The sequence below is a fragment of the Solanum dulcamara genome, chromosome 7 (assembly GCF_947179165.1).
Source record: "Solanum dulcamara chromosome 7, daSolDulc1.2, whole genome shotgun sequence".
NCBI lineage: Eukaryota > Viridiplantae > Streptophyta > Magnoliopsida > Solanales > Solanaceae > Solanum > Solanum dulcamara.
In genome coordinates this window covers 27,689,699-27,709,126 of record NC_077243.1, presented here as the reverse complement: position 1 = coordinate 27,709,126, position 19,428 = coordinate 27,689,699, and the positions used below count along the sequence as shown (strand labels likewise).

General features: G+C 30.4%; 1 pseudogene; it reads left to right on the top strand.

Moving 5' to 3' along the window:
- Positions 1-4,782: 4,782 nt before the first annotated feature.
- Positions 4,783-6,076, top strand: LOC129894654 (histidine kinase 5-like; annotated as a pseudogene).
- The last annotated feature ends 13,352 nt before the right edge of the window (positions 6,077-19,428 follow it).

Below are 19,428 nucleotides of genomic sequence, written 5' to 3'. Positions count from 1 at the left end.
TAAACTCATCATCTAGTCTCATTGGACTTTAATTTAAATCATCAAACTCATCTCATTTCATGTTCATCAATCATTATACTTCCAAAAACATCATTTACATCTCATCAAAACATCTTGCTCAAAATATCATTTTCTCAAATTCATTCAAATTCAACTCTTTTACTCTTTCAAAACTCAATAAAATACATATATAGTATTAATTCATATAACTCTCTTTTTATCAATAAAAATAATAAAAAGCCAACATCTTTACTCAAAACATATGTAAAAATATTTATGAACATCAAATCAATTAGAATTCATGGGAAAGTAGCCATGAACAATAATTCCAATAATATGAGAGATAACAATAATAATAATATTAATGCATAAATATATCAAACTCAATAGAAGAAGAATTAATTCATCTAGAATTCAAAATTTGAATAAAACTCAACTATAACTCAATTATAATAAAATTAAATATTGGGCGCATGGACGAACTCAATCCAATGCTATGAAAGCCTTACATACCTTAAATCCGAAGGTTTACTCCGAATTGGAATAATCTTGGATCCCTAGCCTTTTCTTCTCGCCGGAGCGTTTTGTGTACTACCCGGAGTATAAGAATAACCGGAGTAGTATTTTTATACTACTAAAACTAAAACTATATTTGAGAAAAGTATATAGAGAGAAGAAATGCTTAGAAAAGCTTGATGAATAAAATGAGGAAATAAGGTGGGTATTTATAGGTGGGAAAGAGGGACCTAACAATAAATAAAATAATTATAAAGAAAAATCTGAAAATTTAATGGAATATATTGATGTCATGGATGATGTTAAATGGAGGACAATTTATGTCATGCATGATGTCAAATGCATCTAGATGTTTCCATGGTAGGTAAGATGAGTTCTTTTTAACAGAATACTCATTTTCGAAGCTACGTTTGAATAAGATAAATTCCTTATTAGGATTTGGTTTCTTCATAAGAATTGTAGATATGGAAGTCTAGTTTCATATCGTTCAAGAATCAACCAATTTGGATCAACCTACAGTGAGATATGAATTTTCTTCTATCAACACTCAATTTCGTCACAGCACTATATCTTGCAAAGATTAATTTATTTGACCTACTTATACTCCGAATTTGAAGTTATGTTCTTCATGAAAGTTGTAGGTAAGGATGTTGTGATTACCCAGAAATTTGAATCACCTAATTTGGACTAACCTATGAAAAGTTACACCCAAAATACAGAGGCTGTATTATTTTTGTCGAGAATTGAAATACCGACATACAACATTTTAGGGGTTGTTACAATGTTCATATTCATATTCATGTTCATATTCATGTTCTTACATTTTAATTATGTTCATATTTATATTCTTGTATTTAATTAAGGTTTCTTGTTCATATTCATGTTCTTACATTTTAATTATGCTCATGTTTATATTCTTGTATTTAATTAAGGTTTCTTGTTCATATTCATGTTTTTATATTTTAATTATGTTCATATTTATATTCTTGTATTTAATTAAGGTTTTTATAGTGAGATTGTTATTATTTGCTATTGTCTAAATGCATATCTTTTAATTTGGGTATCTATTTGATTAGCTAATTGATAACCGATATTTTATTTTTTTGATTTAGATTTGAGAAATGTTTAATATTTTGCTAATCAGGCATAATTTGTTGATTGAAATATTTCACTGTTAGGAAATAATTATAGTATTTTTTATAAAATTTGCTAGCATGTAATAATTATTTTGGCATTTATCATAATTTATCTTGCCTCCCTTTATTAAATTTGAAATAAAGTTATTACCCTACTACTTTAAATAAAGTTATTACCCCACTACTACTTTAAATAAAGTTATTACACTACTAATTTAAATAAAGTTATTACCCCACTACTACTTTAAATAAAGTTATTACACTACTACTTTAAATAAAGTTATTATCCTACTACTTTAAATAAAGTTATTACCCCACTATTTTAAATAAAGTTATTTCACCACTACTTTAAATAAAGTTAGTACCCACTTCTTTAAAATAAGTTTTAAATAGTTTTTATTATTTTAATTATTTGGAGGGATGATTACATGTCTACTACTTATGTAATAGACTTTTATTTTGGCCAATGAAAAAATCTCTCCGTCGGTTTTCGAGGCCTCTCTATTTTAAAGACGAAAATTTTAATTTAAGTTTACATTATATATTATATGTTACAAGTTGAAATTGGCCGATTAAGAAATTACCGTTGATTTCCAAGGCCTCACGTGTTCATAAGACGGGTTTTATTTTTATATTAGTATTATTATTATTGTTATTATTATTATTTTTATTATTACTATTTATATTATTTATTATAAACATGTTTACTAAGTATTTTTACAGGCACTGGAGCAAAATTGACTGATATGCAATTTCATATATATCTGATATACAAGAAAACTGTTGGTTGTATGCACTAATATACAGTGTATATACAGTTGTGATATACATCAAAATTGGCCCAAAAGCCCAAAATGCAGGTGGCCCAACAGCTTAGTCCAGGCGTACAGAAACTAAGTGTCGGGCCATATTTTTTATATGTTCTTACTTATTTTTTTTTTATTATTATTTTATTGATTCGGTTTGTAATAATTAATTTATTTATGTTGTTCATGATTGCTTAGATATTAATCTTAGTTTAATTTAATTTAATTAGAATCCTCTAAAGATAAACCAATTCGTGTCAATTTACTTTTTAGATGATTTCTAGTTTTAATTATTTAACCTAAGTTTGGCCGGTAATCGTTTTTAACGAATTTTAAAGGATGCTTAATCCCTTCCCTTTAGAATAACTAGAACCCTTACCTAGAATCATATAAGTTACGTAGACCATTAAATGGAGTTAATTTTAGCATTACATTAGTTGATCATTTAGGTATCCTAATTTACCTTAAAAATAATTAGGTGACGACTCCTTAAAATTAAATAATTTAGGAATCATCAATATGTTGTACACCATTTGACCTCGAGTTAAAATAGGGTATAACAGCTTGGCGACTCCGCTGGGGAATTAGGGTCTAAACCATAACTAACTTAGGTTAATAATTTATTTATTTGCTTATTTGCTTATTTTATTTTAGTTAGTTTATTTTTATCTTGCTTATGTGATATAATTTATTTATTTGTTATTGCTTTGCATAAATTGTTTATTTGTTACTGCTTTATATAAATTGTCATTCCATTCATATTTCCTCCAATTCTGGAAAATTGACACGATCACACATACACATGAGGTGTGTTTCGCGCACCCATAAATTTTTCTTCAAAATCCCAAAATTTAGGAGAGTTGGCGTATGCGCGGAGTATCCGGATCTTTTTCTGTGTGGCCGCGTAGCCTTCTCACTCGAGTTGTCCACTCGAGAACCTTTTGTCTAGTAAGTCAAATCTTGGAAAACATAAGATAGAGCTATGCTTCCCTTCGATCTAAGTCATGTATGCATACACCTTAGGTGGATTGACTTAGAGTGTCAACTCCACATTTAGGAAAAACAACCCATATGTTGAAGGTTGTATACGCCATTTGACAAACCATTGTCCCTCGGGGTCGGAAGTTTATTTTAGTAGCTTAGTCTAGTCAAATAAGGAGCTTCACAAGCTGCAACTTCATCCTAAAGGCGTTGGCGTTCGGAGATGTCAAAAGGACAAGAACGAAAGATTATTCATGAAGCCGTAGTTTAGGATTATACCCGTGTGTGGGACTGATTATTTGTATCCCATTTTCCTATTATGTATCCCCATTTAGTTATTCATAAAGCTTGTATAAATATGTTTTTTTGTGGGAGCCAATGGAATATTTCAAATGACGTTATACATCCTTCAAATCGTTAGGCCTATTCTTGGCGCGAAAAGGTTACATATCTGCTAAGGATGCGCAATAATTGTTTATGTGCTATATGCTATAACTGTTTTTGTGAGTATGTTGTTTTATTTGGAGGCATGCTAGTCCACTTCTTTAATTATTTTTTTTTCTAGAGCCTCATAGGCATAAATATCGATTCACTATCGAAAGTGCGTCCAAATATTTCACGAGTCTTTAGTTTCCCAACAAAATTCGAACTTACTCTCAAATCATAAAAAAAAAAAAAAAATATACCAAGTTGGTCGAACTACGTAGGACCTGATTTCTCCTTTGTGAGATACGTAGGCAACCTTTCAAGGCTCGGTCCCTGTTTTTGAAGTTTTCAGTTTTTCCTCGTTCTTTCAAAGAAATTGAGAATTTTTTTTCTACATCTAAGAAAAATGATGGTACAAAGTTGAAGCGCAAAAATTCGTGATTCAACACAAGTCAACCGTTCTCACACATCCATTATAAAATTAAATGAGCCAATTTTTATCTGTTTACTCTTTCTTCACCCATAGATTAGTTTGTATTCAAACAAAGCAACATTTATATGTTTAGTTCATTATGAGATATTTTGCATTAATTATTACAAACACGAACTAATACTTTTGCTTTTGAGTTATTCTTCTTTTTTCAGGGGAGACTGATTTGTGTCGGAAATCAAACTTGCTTGCTTCTCAAATATCGAGGGTTCAACCAAAATTGATTTTTTTTTCTTCCTTTGCAGAGGCTTATTAAAGGACATCATGCGATAAATGATTGTCTCTCAATTTTAAGAGGGACAAAGGGTTCATGGAAAATAATGATGATCTTGAATTCCACAATGCACCAATACATAACTTGAAAGATAAATCGGGGGAGTCTTTGACTATGAAGTCCTACTCCTATATTTTGTTACTTCTTTTTATAATGGCTCCTCTTTCACACTTTTCTCGTATCCTTACAGGAAAACCGTCCCCGATAATAGTCGGGGATGGTTATAACAATGTATGGTTCTCGTGAATATCTAAGGGAGCTCAAGTCATAAGAGACAACCCTCAAGAAGAGCACAACAACAAGAACCAGAGCACAAGAAATTAGAGTTATTGGAGAAGTATCAATTCGAGGAAGAAAGATATAGGGGTGATAAACATTCAACCTCTATATTGGATGAACAATTGAAGAGGTACATAATCCAAGAGGCTCCTAGAAAAGAAATGATGTAAAAATTTAAGATAAAATAGAAATAGATACTGAGTATGATATCATAAAATACTGAAAGCAGAAAGCTAAACATTTGGACAAATTGTTGGAAACAAGTGTTCCACAGGATGCAAATATTAATTGAGAAATTACAGGAAATTATAGAAAAGCAAGTGTTCAACGGGATGCAAATACTAATTGAGAAATTGCAGGAAAGCATAGAAAACCTTGAAAGGCAGTCCTCTCCAGTGGAAGAATTATCCAGACTCTGAAAAAGAGCAGATAATTTCTTACACTTTGCCTTCCAAAATGCAACTGTTATTATCGGCCACTAGGACAATGAGTTATGCTATCTACAATAGTTTGCCAAGTCTGTATGAAGAGGACATCATCGGTAAAACAAATGTAGAGATTTACTGGTGCGGGTGCAAAGGAATCTCAAGACCTCAAAAGAGAGGTTTTGGAACGGGGAATATCATCAAAGAAGGAAATTACATATGACACGGAATTATTTGGGTCAAAGAATTCTCTAATATATGTTGAACTTGTGTTCAATAAGGCAGGAGAGACAATTGGTGTAAATTACATAGGAATGAAGATAACTGATCAGATAAGGAAAAGAGAAAAAAATGGCAAAGTTGCAAGAAGAGATAGTTGTACAGAAGGCCAAGGAGACTGAACTTAACAAAACTTTTCACATAACAGAGAAAACTATGCGAGAGAAACAAATGCTTGCAACCATGTCTCATGAGATTAGATCCTTTTGTCAGGAGTGGTCAATATGATCAAGATTTTTTCTACCACAAAATTGGATAAGGAACATCGTCAGCTTGTGAATGTAATATTGTCTTCAGGAGATTTGGTTCTTCAACTAATAAATGACATCATTGACCTTTCTAAAGTCGAATCAGGAGTAATGAAGTTGGAAGCCACAACATTCCGACCAAGAGAGGTTATAAAGCATGTTGCAGCATTTCCACAGAAAATATTAACATTGGAAGACCACACCAAGTTTGTCTAAAGCTCTAAATTATTTTATATATCATATCTGCATGAACTACGCACACCTGATTCTCATCTCGGTGAGATACATAGGCAGCTTTTCTTGGGTTCGGTATTTCTTTTCAAAATAATAAAAAAAAAATTAAAATTAAAATAATAATAATAATAATAATAATAAATTAAAATAATAAATTGTGTACATATTTTAAGAATCATATCTTCTTGATTGGGACAAATACAGTTGGGAGCATGCGAAATATTCGGTATGATGAAAAAAAGATTGGCTTTGTGGTAAACCATAGCTTCTGTTGGTATCTTTCATTTATACTTTTGTGATGCTTGAAAATTCTCTTGCACACATTCAAGGTAAGAATAAAACCAACCTCATGGTTTTATGTGCATTGTGTGGTGAGCTTTAGATTAAAATTCAATTGCATCGCACTGTTGATCTAGAACTTGGCCTGAATGGTTGTTGAGGCGAAATCCTGAGTAATGTTTGGTTTGAGAAAGGATTGTAGGCCTTTTTTGATCCGATTGTGCCTTTGAAAGCCTACCAAATAACATTAATCCCTAGTTTTCCCACTTTGAGCCTAAAGCATTTTCTTTGGACAACCACATCTTAGCCATTTCCCTTCTGAGTGCTTACATGCACTATCCCTCTCTTGGCCCAACCTCCTTGAGCGCACCAAAGATGTGCAAATTATAGAAGAAGATCCAACTTCGAAATTGCCAAATGCAAAAGAGGTAAAGTCTCCAAAGTCAAGAAAGCAAAGACGACTTTCAAAAAAAAAAAAAATCCTACAAAATCGATGTAAGACGAAAAGGAAACCACTCCAACAAAAGAGGAGAAACCTCAAAAGAAAGGGGTGAAAAAGAGAAAACCTCTAACAAATAAGGACTCAAAGAAGTCAAGACAAAATAAAGAGGTGAAAAGCAGAAAAAACTCTATCAAATAAAGACTCGAAGAAGTTGAGACAAAAGAAAGAGGATTAGACGTCAAAGGCGTATCAATCATCAAAAGCACAAATTCAGTGTGATGCTCAAGGAGAGATTAAGTCACTTTTATCCCAAATTAATATCCCACCCGTTTCCTAAGCATACATTACAAACCAATAAACAAGCCCTATATGATCTCATTCCAAATATTCTCACATTAGTGGAGACTTACATGCAGGCCAAGCATATGGTATCACAGTTGCATGCGTTGAACTTTCTTGAGAGTGTGAGTGCACTTTGTAAAATGTTCTCAAATCAAACACTTCATATATGTGCGAAATAGAACTTTCTTTATTGTGAGGGCACTTGAAACATGATGATTGGTATAATTCTAAACCTTTGTTGGAAGCAGGATGAAAAAAATCTTGTCGACACTTAAGTATGTTTGAGGTACTACTTGAAGCTATAAGAATTACCTTGAAGTCAATCTCAGTTATGAGAAAGGAAATGAGAAATATTTCTATGCATTTCTAACTGTTGATACCAATTGTAGTCAAAATTTGACTATCTTTTTACATTCACTTAAAAAAAACAAAAAAACTCTTGCATTTGTCCTTTGAAAGTGGATAGTTTGCTCTAAATAATGTAACATTAGGGTAATCCCATTGATGTGAAATGCCTATTTTACTGGATCGTCCATATCAAATGGGTGGAATATCTTGTGTTTTTAAGCTAGAAATGTTGTAAGTAATACAATTTTCCATGTCATTATGCTCATATTATACATGTGTCTATTGATTATCTTGTCTCAGATTTTGCAGCATTCATCATCCAGAGAGTTTGGAACTACATTTGACCTGATTCCTGCACATATAGGATATGTAGGCGCCACAATGGCTCGGTCGTTTTCCTTGTAAGATTTTCATTTCTCCCTTACAATAAAAACTGGGACAGAATTTTTGAGAAGATCTCAAAAATTCACAAGAAGATACAATCTCCGGCAAGTCAAGATTGGAGAACATTATAACTTACAGGCACCCACCTTCTAATGCGGGTATTGCATTACATTTCATAGGCACCCACCTTCTAATGTGGGTATTGCATTATATTTCCTAGGCACCCACCTTCTAATGCGGGTATTGCATTACATTTCATAGGCACCCACCTTCTAATGCGGGTATTGCATTACATTGCATAGGCACCCACCTTCTAATGCGGGTATTGCATTACATTTCATAGGCACCCACCTTCTAATGCGGGTATTGCATTACATTTCATAGGCACCCACCTTCTAATGCGGATATTGCATTACATTGCATAGGCACCCACCTTCTAATGCGGGTATTGCATTACATTTCATAGGCACCCACCTTCTAATGCGGGTATTGCATTACATTGCATAGGCACCCACCTTCTAATGCGGGTATTTCAGTATACAAATATCTTGAAATATCTTCCAATACATTGCACATATGCTTTCAAATGTTTTTAAATATATCGCATAAATGTTTTCCAATATATTCAAATGCACTGCACAAATACTTTCAAATATTATCAAATGCACTCCACAAATACTTTCAGATATTTTTTTTAAAAAAACACATTCCACATGACTTTCAATTACTTTCTAATGCCTTGCACAAATGCTTTAAATACAATTGCATGAAACGCTTGCAAAAATGCAATATTTGCAAAGACGTCATTTGCATAAATCATCGATTTCATAAATCGCAAACTTAAAAAGTCACATTTCTTTATGAATCATTTGGTTTAAGGCCTCATTTCATTAATCATCGTTGAAAGGCACCATTATCATGCATCATCGGTCTTAAAACTGTATTTTTCATACACTTTGATTTTATTGAATTATTACGGCTTGCAAGGCCGCATTTGCTTATACTCGCACCCTAGAGGTGTCATTTTCATGAATTATTGCATATTACTTTATATTTAATATTTATTAATTGTCTTATCAAGTTTAAGTTTTGCAGAAACCGTAGCACAACGTAGAATTATGTCTAATCAGTGAACTAAGGATATTTGTTCGAGAGACAAACTCACCAATAATGCTCATTAATCTACTCTCGAACGCTACTCATCCTATGTCCCAGCATTTGGGACAAAATTGGCTATTACGTTAACTTCTTTGCCCAAAAACTCTTTCATCGTCTTCGGTCAAAGAGGGACAGCTGTTGACACCCAATTTTGACCAACTCATGACTATTTTTTGGATTGCTCTCTTAATAAATAAGCATTTTCAAAATTATTTCTTTATTAAATAAATCAATTTATATTTAGTTTTACCTAATAAATCATATATTTTTACGTTTGTAATTTAAAATATTTTGCTATTTATTAATATTCAAACTATTTTTTTTTTAGTAATGAGTTTCATATATTTGAATATTTTTTACGTATCTATTGAGTATATATTATGTATGTGTGTATTTTCTTTATATATATAAAAAATATATTTCTTAACTAAGTTTATTTTATAATTTACTTATTCATATTAGCATGCACATATTACATATCTATTTTAATACGTCTTATATATATGGGTTTATAAATTTATTACTTAGTTAAGTTTATTATATATTTTAGTTAACTATATTAATTATAGCTCTATTTTATTACATACTATATACATACATACATACACATATATTTACATAGTATATATATAAGTAGTTACTTTATGTATACAAATATTACTACTTGATAAAGTTTATAATTTTACTTATTCAACATATATATTATAGTTATTATCTAGATAAGTAATCTATTTAATTTTCCTCCATTTTTATTTTTTAAGGTGTAGTGTTCTTTATTCAATTTATTAAAATTTTAGCCAAATAAGATTTAATCACACCCACCCATTTCATCTCCATCAAATACGAAGATCCAATCTCAGTCGCTTATCAAAAATTGACCAATGGTCCAGATTAAAAGATAATTTATTTCCTATTTTTATCCTTAAGACCCAAAATCCTAAAAAAACTATTTTTTTTTCTCTTTCCATTATCACACAAAAAGACTCACTCTCTCTAAAAACTCTCTTCTTTACTATCTCTCTCTCTCTACACTCTCTTCATCTTCTCCAAAGAGAAAACAAGACAAGTTACCGTCCTCACCATTCTCCCCCTTATCTCTCTCCTTTCACGCACCATCGAATACCTCTCTCCCACTCGTCTCCGGCGAAATCTCCAACGAACCACGCCGGAAAAGCCACCAAGCCGCCGCTAGACTAACAAGACGAGAGGTCGAAGATGGATTTTTACAAATCCGTCTTGGTATGATTTCGTTTAACTCTTATTTTACTATATATGTTGCGTTCCTTTAGATCTAAAAGTTCATATATTTTTTTTATTTGTGTATATGTTGGGTTGATTACATCTTGTGTTCGGTGTTCTTGATAAGTTTTCTTGCTTGGAAGATTTAGATCTTTTTTATGTTAGACTCCGTTTACTAATTTTATTTTGCATAACAAATGTTGGGATGATTGATTACTCTAACCATTATTGTTATTTTTTTGCTTATAAGATCCATATTGTTCACATGTTACTACACCACTTTAGTTCTTAATTTTTGATCCAAATGATTTGATAAACTCAAGATTAAAAGATTTTTGTTCATTCATAATTGATTGAGATTGAAAGGCATATTTATGTTATTTTTGTTTTTGTTGTTGTTGTTGTTGTTCATGTTCTTGTTCATGTTCATGTTCATATTAATATTCATGTTAATATTCATGTTCTTACATTTTAATTATGTTCATATTTATATTCTTGTATTTAATTAAGGTTTCTTGTTCATATTCATGTTCTTACATTTTAATTATGCTCATGTTTATATTCTTGTATTTAATTAAGGTTTCTTGTTCATATTCATGTTTTTATATTTTAATTATGTTCATATTTATATTCTTGTATTTAATTAAGGTTTTTATAGTGAGATTGTTATTATTTGCTATTGTCTAAATGCATATCTTTTAATTTGGGTATCTATTTGATTAGCTAATTGATAACCGATATTTTATTTTTTTGATTTAGATTTGAGAAATATTTAATATTTTGCTAATCAGGCATAATTTGTTGATTGAAATATTTCACTGTTAGGAAATAATTATAGTATTTTTTATAAAATTTGCTAGCATGTAGTAATTATTTTGCCATTTATCATAATTTATCTTGCCTCCCTTTATTAAATTTGAAATAAAGTTATTACCCTACTACTTTAAATAAAGTTATTACCCCACTACTACTTTAAATAAAGTTATTACACTACTAATTTAAATAAAGTTATTATCCCACTACTACTTTAAATAAAGTTATTACACTACTAATTTAAATAAAGTTATTACCCCACTACTACTTTAAATAAAGTTATTACACTACTACTTTAAATAAAGTTATTATCCTACTACTTTAAATAAAGTTATTACCCCACTATTTTAAATAAAGTTATTTCACCACTACTTTAAATAAAGTTAGTACCAACTTCTTTAAAATAAGTTTTAAATAGTTTTTATTATTTTAATTATTTGGAGGGATGATTACATGTCTACTACTTATGTAATAGACTTTTATTTTGGCCAATGAAAAAATCTCTCCGTCGATTTTCGAGGCCTCTCCATTTTAAAGACGGAAATTTTAATTTAAGTTTACATTATATATTATATGTTACAAGTTGAAATTGGCCGATGAAGAAATTACCGTTGATTTCCAAGGCCTCCCGTGTTCATAAGACGGGTTTTATTTTTATATTAGTATTATTATTATTGTTATTATTATTATTTTTATTATTACTATTTATATTATTTATTATAAACATGTTTACTAAGTATTTTTACAGGCACTGGAGCAAAATTGACTGATATGCAATTTCATATATATCTGATATACAAGAAAACTGTTGGTTGTATGCACTAATATACAGTGTATATACAGTTGTGATATACATCAAAATTGGCCCAAAAGCCCAAAATGCAGGTGGCCCAACAGCTTAGTCCAGGCGTACAGAAACTAAGTGTCGGGCCATATTTTTTATATGTTCAATACTTATTTTTTTTTATTATTATTATTTTATTGATTCGGTTTGTAATAATTAATTTATTTATGTTGTTCATGATTGCTTAGATATTAATCTTAGTTTAATTTAATTTAATTAGAATCCTCTAAAGATAAACCAATTCGTGTCAATTTACTTTTTAGATGATTTCTAGTTTTAATTATTTAACCTAAGTTTGGCCGGTAATCGTTTTTAACGAATTTTAAAGGATGCTTAATCCCTTCCCTTTAGAATAACTAGAACCCTTACCTAGAATCATATAAGTTACGTAGACCATTAAATGGAGTTAATTTTAGCATTACATTAGTTGATCATTTAGGTATCCTAATTTACCTTAAAAATAATTAGGTGGCGACTCATTAAAATTAAATAATTTAGGAATCATCAATATGTTGTACACCATTTGACCTCGAGTTAAAATAGGGTATAACACCCTTCACATAATGGACGACTAGAATCTTCTATAAGCGTCTTGCTTCTTCATTAGGAGTTTCATCAAAATATTATCCGGGTTCCATCCCACCTTGAACCCCGAAAGCATCATTAACCATTTCATGAATTCTAATGTTGAACTCTATCATGTAGAACCCTATCATGTCAACCCTAATTTGACCATGTGGTGCAAGCATATTATATTCATCCACGAGCAGCAGATTATAAAATATATTATTCAATCCATCTATTTCTGCATGATCAACCATACAAAATATCTAGGCTTAAATCTATTACCATACAAATGAACCATAACTATATCTGAATTAAAAAAATTTCAAGCACCTACACTCACGACAAGGACAACTAACCAATCCATTTCTCTTAAAAATATCAAGTGTCATGACATGATCGATAAAACTTCTTACACCGTCAATAAATTCAAGTTTCAAACTACCACCAACTTCATAATGCATGTTATACATCCACTAACGATGATCCATCTATAAAATTACATATATTCAAGCTTAATTAATTTATTCATAATGACTACAATTTATCGAGACTACAGATTCTAATTAATTCAAGTTATAATTAATTAATTCATATAATAATTAAGTTCAAGTTATGACTAATTTAATTTATAATTAATTAATTTATATAATAATTAAGTTCAAGTTATAATTAACTCAACTTATAATTAAGTTGAAATTCCAATTAATTCAAGTTATAATTAATTAATTCATACAATAATTAAGTTCAAGTTATGATTAATTCAAGTTATAATTAATTAATTTATAGAATAATTAAGTTCAACTTATAATTAAGTTCAAATTCTAATTAATTCAAGTTCTAATTAATTAATTCATATAATAATTAAGTTCAAGTTATGATTAATTCAAGTTATAATTAATTAATTTATAGAATAATTAAGTTCAACTTATAATTAAGTTCAAATTCTAATTAATTCAAGTTCTAATTAATTAATTCATATAATAATTAAGTTCAAGTTATGATTAATTCAAGTTATAATTAATTAATTCATATAATAATTAAGTCCAACTTATAATTAAGTTCAAATTATAAATAATTCAAGTTCTAATTAATTCAAGTCAGATGTTCTAAGTTAAATAAGAACAAAATTACAAGTTTCAAGTATATACAAATTAAAGTTCTAAAATAGGAGTATTCAAGTATCTAATTAAAGTTCAAGTTCATGACAACATAAAGTTCTAATTAATTAGTTTTAAAGTCTAAAAGTTTAAAATTTATCCAAACCAAAATAATTTATAAAGTTTTGAATTCTTAAAATTCAAGTATCTAAAGTTCAATTTAATAACCACATGAACTTCTAAGTTCTAGTTACTTCTAAAGTTTAAAGAGTTCAAACATATACAAACCTAAAAACTTCAAAGTTTCACTTCCAAAATTCCTAAAGTTTAAGTTCATGACTTTGAATATCGTCTAACTCTAATTAGTTTAATTAGTTCATAAGTACTACAATTCAACAAGATTTCTAAAGTCAACAAAATTTCAAGTTCAAGTTCAAAATTCAAATTCTAAGTTCAAGTTCTATATTATATTCAAAGATCCTAAAATTCAAGTATCTAAGTTCTAATTAGTTCCAAAATCTAAAGTTCACAATTTATACAAACCAAAAAATAATAATTCTAAGTTCAAAAATCCTAAAGTCCAAGTTCATAACTTGAATATCTTCCAAATATCAAAAATCATTCAACCCAATATTTTTCTAACTTGAATATCTTCCAAATATAAAAATCCTAAATTCTAATTTATAATTACTTCATGTTCTAACTTTAATTGTATCTTCAAAAACACTTCAAGTCCAACTAACACAATACCCAATTCACAATCTAATTAAAAAAACCACAATTCAAACTAAAGCCCTAAAATTTTCATTCACATTCTAACTTCAAGAACTAACCAACTATGTTAATAACATTTGAACATCAAGAACACTTTAATTTCAACTCAAAAAATATTCAATTCTCAATTTAATTCAAAAAAAAAACCCAAATCAAAGCAAAGACCTAAAATCTAATTTCTAACATTCACCAATTCAAAATTACATATACAAATTAACTATGTTAATAACATATATTAAACAAATTAAATAAAATAAATTAACTAACAAATCAACAAATTAATTTTTTTTCAAAATTAAAACCCTAACTAACTAACCTTATTAACAATACGGAGAGAGAAGGATGACGGAGGAAAGTGGTGGCGGCAACAACGACGATGGGGGAGGGAATGGGGGCGGCGAACGGCGGCGAAGGGGGAGGGGGGTTGGAAGTTTTAGAGAGAAGGGGGCGGGGGGTTGGAAGTTTTAGAGAGAGGGAGATAATAGAAAATAAGAAAAAGTCGGGCACTGGTTTGAAATATTTCAGAAAGAGCGACGAACAACGTCTCCCTATCTGTCTGTCACGACCCAAGCCTAGGGCCTAGACGTGACATAGCGAATGAGGAACCCGAAAGTACCTCAAACAAGCCTCTTAGCATTCTTTTAGCCTTTCATAGGTAATGATGATAAATAGACAAGCGGAAATCATAATAATAAATATTCAACTTACATATATCCAACAATACCTTTAACTATTAGATTTAATGGGGCTAAGACAAGTTCCTAGCTCACCCTCAATCATAATAGAAGAAATGCCATAATAAAATATCTTAACATATCATAAGCTAGAAAGACAAAGGAGTATTGTTCCCGGAACATGGGAACTCACCAAAAGTAGTCTTCGATGGAATATCAACTAGCCACGTGGAGGAGAACGAGGAGGAGCACCGATCCCTACATGGTGATATCATGTAGGCAAAAGAGTATGCGTTAGTACTTTGAATGTACTAAGTATGTAAGGATGCATGAACATTGAGAAAATATTATAACATTTATGTAATATGGAACATAATGTAATACATGCATAATAAATCATATGGATATCCTTTAAAACATTCATTTTGTAGGAAGCTAACCATAACCGACATTTAAGACCATGCGAGCTATTACATGGAATCCAACATAACCCCCTACGTTGGCCGGGGAGACTACTTGCCAAGTAGAACTCCGTCAACTTCATTCATTTCTTTAACTTTAACTTTAAGGGCTATTTATGGATCCATTAGCCTAAGCCTACAAGGGCTCCTATGTTGGCACATAGTTAATGAGACAAGGGGTTGCTACTAGGATTCCCTTACCGAATCCCACCTCAATGCCTCATTCGGTGCTAAGTCAATCCCACGGAATAGTTTAATACTTCAAAATATTCATAGTATATAACTTGAGAATTCAAACATCATATTCGGTAGAATAGCTCATTAAAACATTTGATAATTCAAATATGCAAGAATTGTCCTTATTGCATAAAGAATTCATCATTCATATTATTTCATCATTCTTTCATTTCATAAGACTCCTTTTTTTATCATAGATATTTCTTTCATAAACATTTATTTGGAGTCAAAGCTTTCAAGTCAAACTTTATTAAAAATATAGTAAAACTAGGTGGGTTCAAATCACTTCAACTTGCAAATATGTATGTAATTAAATATACATAAATACTTTAAAAATCATTAATTAAAAATCATGCTTTAAACAACCCACCATGAATTTCAAGAACTTTTAAATAGATAAATAGAGGAATTACTTGCAAACTATAAATTCATATATATAAAATTACGTTGTATCAAAATAGAGCAATAATCATTAGTTTAACCATGATTCATACTATTAAGTAAAAATAAGAATTAACATAAGAAAATATTATTTAAAATCAAGATATTTAATTGAAAGAGTTTTTGGACTACATGGATGGAAGAATTCATGGATAAACACCACATAACTTAGAGTAAAGCTTAAAGAAAATAAATATAATTTATCATATAATCAAAATAATTTAGACATGAGAGTGGAAGGAATACTCTCATTGAAACCTTACATACCTGGAAACCGAAGCTTTAGTTGGTACCAGAAGACTTAATGAACACTCTTGAGTCCTAGCTTCTCTCCTTGCCGGAACGTTTTGTGTACTACCCGGAATATATGAATCACCGGAATAGTATTTCTTCACTACTAAGAACTAAAACTATATTTGAGAATGTGTATAGAGAGAAGATTTGCTTGAGAAAGCTTGATGAATAAAATGAGGAAATAAGGTGGGTATTTATAGGTGGGAAAGATGACCTAACAATAAATAAAATAATTATAAATAAAAATCTGAAAATTTAGTGGAATATATTGATGTCATGGATGATGTTAAATGGAGGACAATTTATGTCATGAGTGATGTCAAATGTATCTAGATCTTTCTATGGTAGGTGAAATGAGTTATCTTTGACAGAATACTCTTTTTGGAAGCTGCGTTTGAATAAGATAAATTCCTTATTAGGATTTGGTGTATTCATAAGAATTGTAGATATGGAAGTCTAGTTTCATATCGTTCAAGAATCAACCAATTTGGATAAACCTACAGTGAGATATGATTTTTCTTCTATAAACACTCATTTCCGTAACAGCATCCTACCTTACAAAGATTAATTTATTTGACCTACGTAACCTCCGAATCTTAAAATATGGTCTTCATAAAAGTTGTAGGTAATGATCTTGTGGTTACTCAGAAATTTGAATCACTCAATTTGGATATTTCTATGAAAAGTTATGACCAAAATACAGAGGTTGTATCATGTTTAGGCAAAAATTGAAACATCGTATACAACGTTTTTAGGGGATATTACACTGTCGCTTTTTTTAAATAGTTGACCGTTATTTTGACCAAAAAAGCGACGGACTGGGAGACGCTTTCCGTCGCTTATTTAAAAAAAATGATAAATAAAATGTAATAAAAAACGAAGGACGGAGACGCAATTTTTAAATAATATTTAATTATTTTCAATTAAAAGCGACGGACTCCGTCATTATTTTTATTTTATAATTAATTTTTAAATATATTTATATATGGCACAAAAATCCGCCAAAAAAAGCGACGGACATATAGTCCCTGTCCATCGCTTTTTATTAAAAAAAAAATTAAAAAATTTAAAAAATTAAAAAGAGACGGACAACGTCTGCTTTTTTGAGCGACGCAGTCCATCGCTGTTTTTTCCATCGTTTTTTGGACTGTTTTTAGTAGTGAGGGTTAAGTTATGCAAAATTTAATAATTTCTTTGGGTGTTGATCTCTTGCAATTTTAAAAGCTAAAGAAACTAAAATTAATGAACCCTTTTACAAAAAAAATGATTTTTGAACAAACAAAACAAAACCCGCATCAAATTTGGGTGTACTTAGATATTGCAGATATATGGATGACAGAACACACACAGGGCTAGGTGTTATTAAGTTGAGCTTTGTGCATTTAAGCTAACTAACAGGAAAAAGGGAGAATCTTACAAGAGCAACAATGGTACCGCAAACTTGGTAAGGATTGTTGCTACTACTGCTACTTCAGGAGTCGTCATATGTTCTCATATTTGTCCTTTGCCAGTAATTGTTAGGTCAATGTTATGTTCATAAATTACTGATAAGAATATTTCTTTTACGTGTTAGAAAATGTTTTGCTGTCATTGAAACTGAATCGAGTTGGATGTGGAGTATATTTGATTGAGAGTGAAGGATAAAGTTGTCAATTTGTAGTTTTATTCAAGTATTAGTTATTCAGATATAACTTATTCCATCTTTTACCCCATCATAAAATAATACATAGATTGACTCATAACTTATACACATATTAGTTATTAATTTTCTAATTTTTTAACCAAATATAGTATTATGTGTGTTAAATTTTATATCTTACACAAAAATGCTACCAAACATAGTAAAATTTATGCAATATTTTATACCTAAATAACTCAGTCCTTATCCAGTAACCAAACGACCCCTAAGTTTCTAAGTTCATGGTCTACAAGACCTAATACGGCCCGTAGAACCTTTCACGATCCGTACAAGAACGTCCGTAGAACTAAGTGTCAAATCCCAAGTTTCAGAGGTTCCTTCTATGATTCCCTTATACAGTCCGTAGAACATCAAATAGACCGTATAACCTCTCGTCCTGTACAACTTCTCAAAATTAACTCTCTATCTTTCCTTCTACGGTAGTTTTACGGCTCGTGGAATCTTACACGGACCTTACAACCTCCCGTACAACTCTCAATGCCCATAATTCCCTTAGTGTGGTGGTGTATTCTACGGACCCTTCTACGGTCCGTAGAACTCACCATGGTCCGTCTTGGCTGTTTGTGAATTAATTCTAGAGACCCAACATTTCTAACTTTCGTGAGGGCTTTCTACGGATGAGTCTACGGTCCTTAGGACCTTTTACAGACCATATGACCGTTCGTATAATTTGACTTGTCCATATTTCGCTTTGGCTTTTTTCTACGGGTGATCCTACGGTCTGTAGACCTCCTTGTGGAACATTGCACTAGAACCAAGTTTTCTGCAATTTTCTTCAACTCTTAACTTCCCAACTTTTGGGGTATTACAACTATATGACATAAAAAAGAAAATTCTAAAAAATATATCTATGATTATTATCAAAGTAATAACTATATTATCACATGACATTTTCGATGTCATCTTTTTTTATTATTAAATACATGATTAATAAAACAAAAAAAGGAAAAAACCAAAAAAAAAAGGAAAAGAGAGAAAAAAAGACTAATAAAATGGAAGCAGGAGAAGACAGAAATAAACACCTCCTATGTACATCATCATTCACGTATATATGATTTTCAAGAACATCGTCCCAGTTACCTGTTGGAAAAATGCGGACTAACATAAAAATATATATAGTTAAAATAATGAAATAAAATGGGAAAATAATGACACCAAGAATTTTACGTGGAAATCCTTTTAAATAAGGGAAAACCACGGGCCAAGAGGAGCAACTGATATCACTATAGTAAGGAATTTTA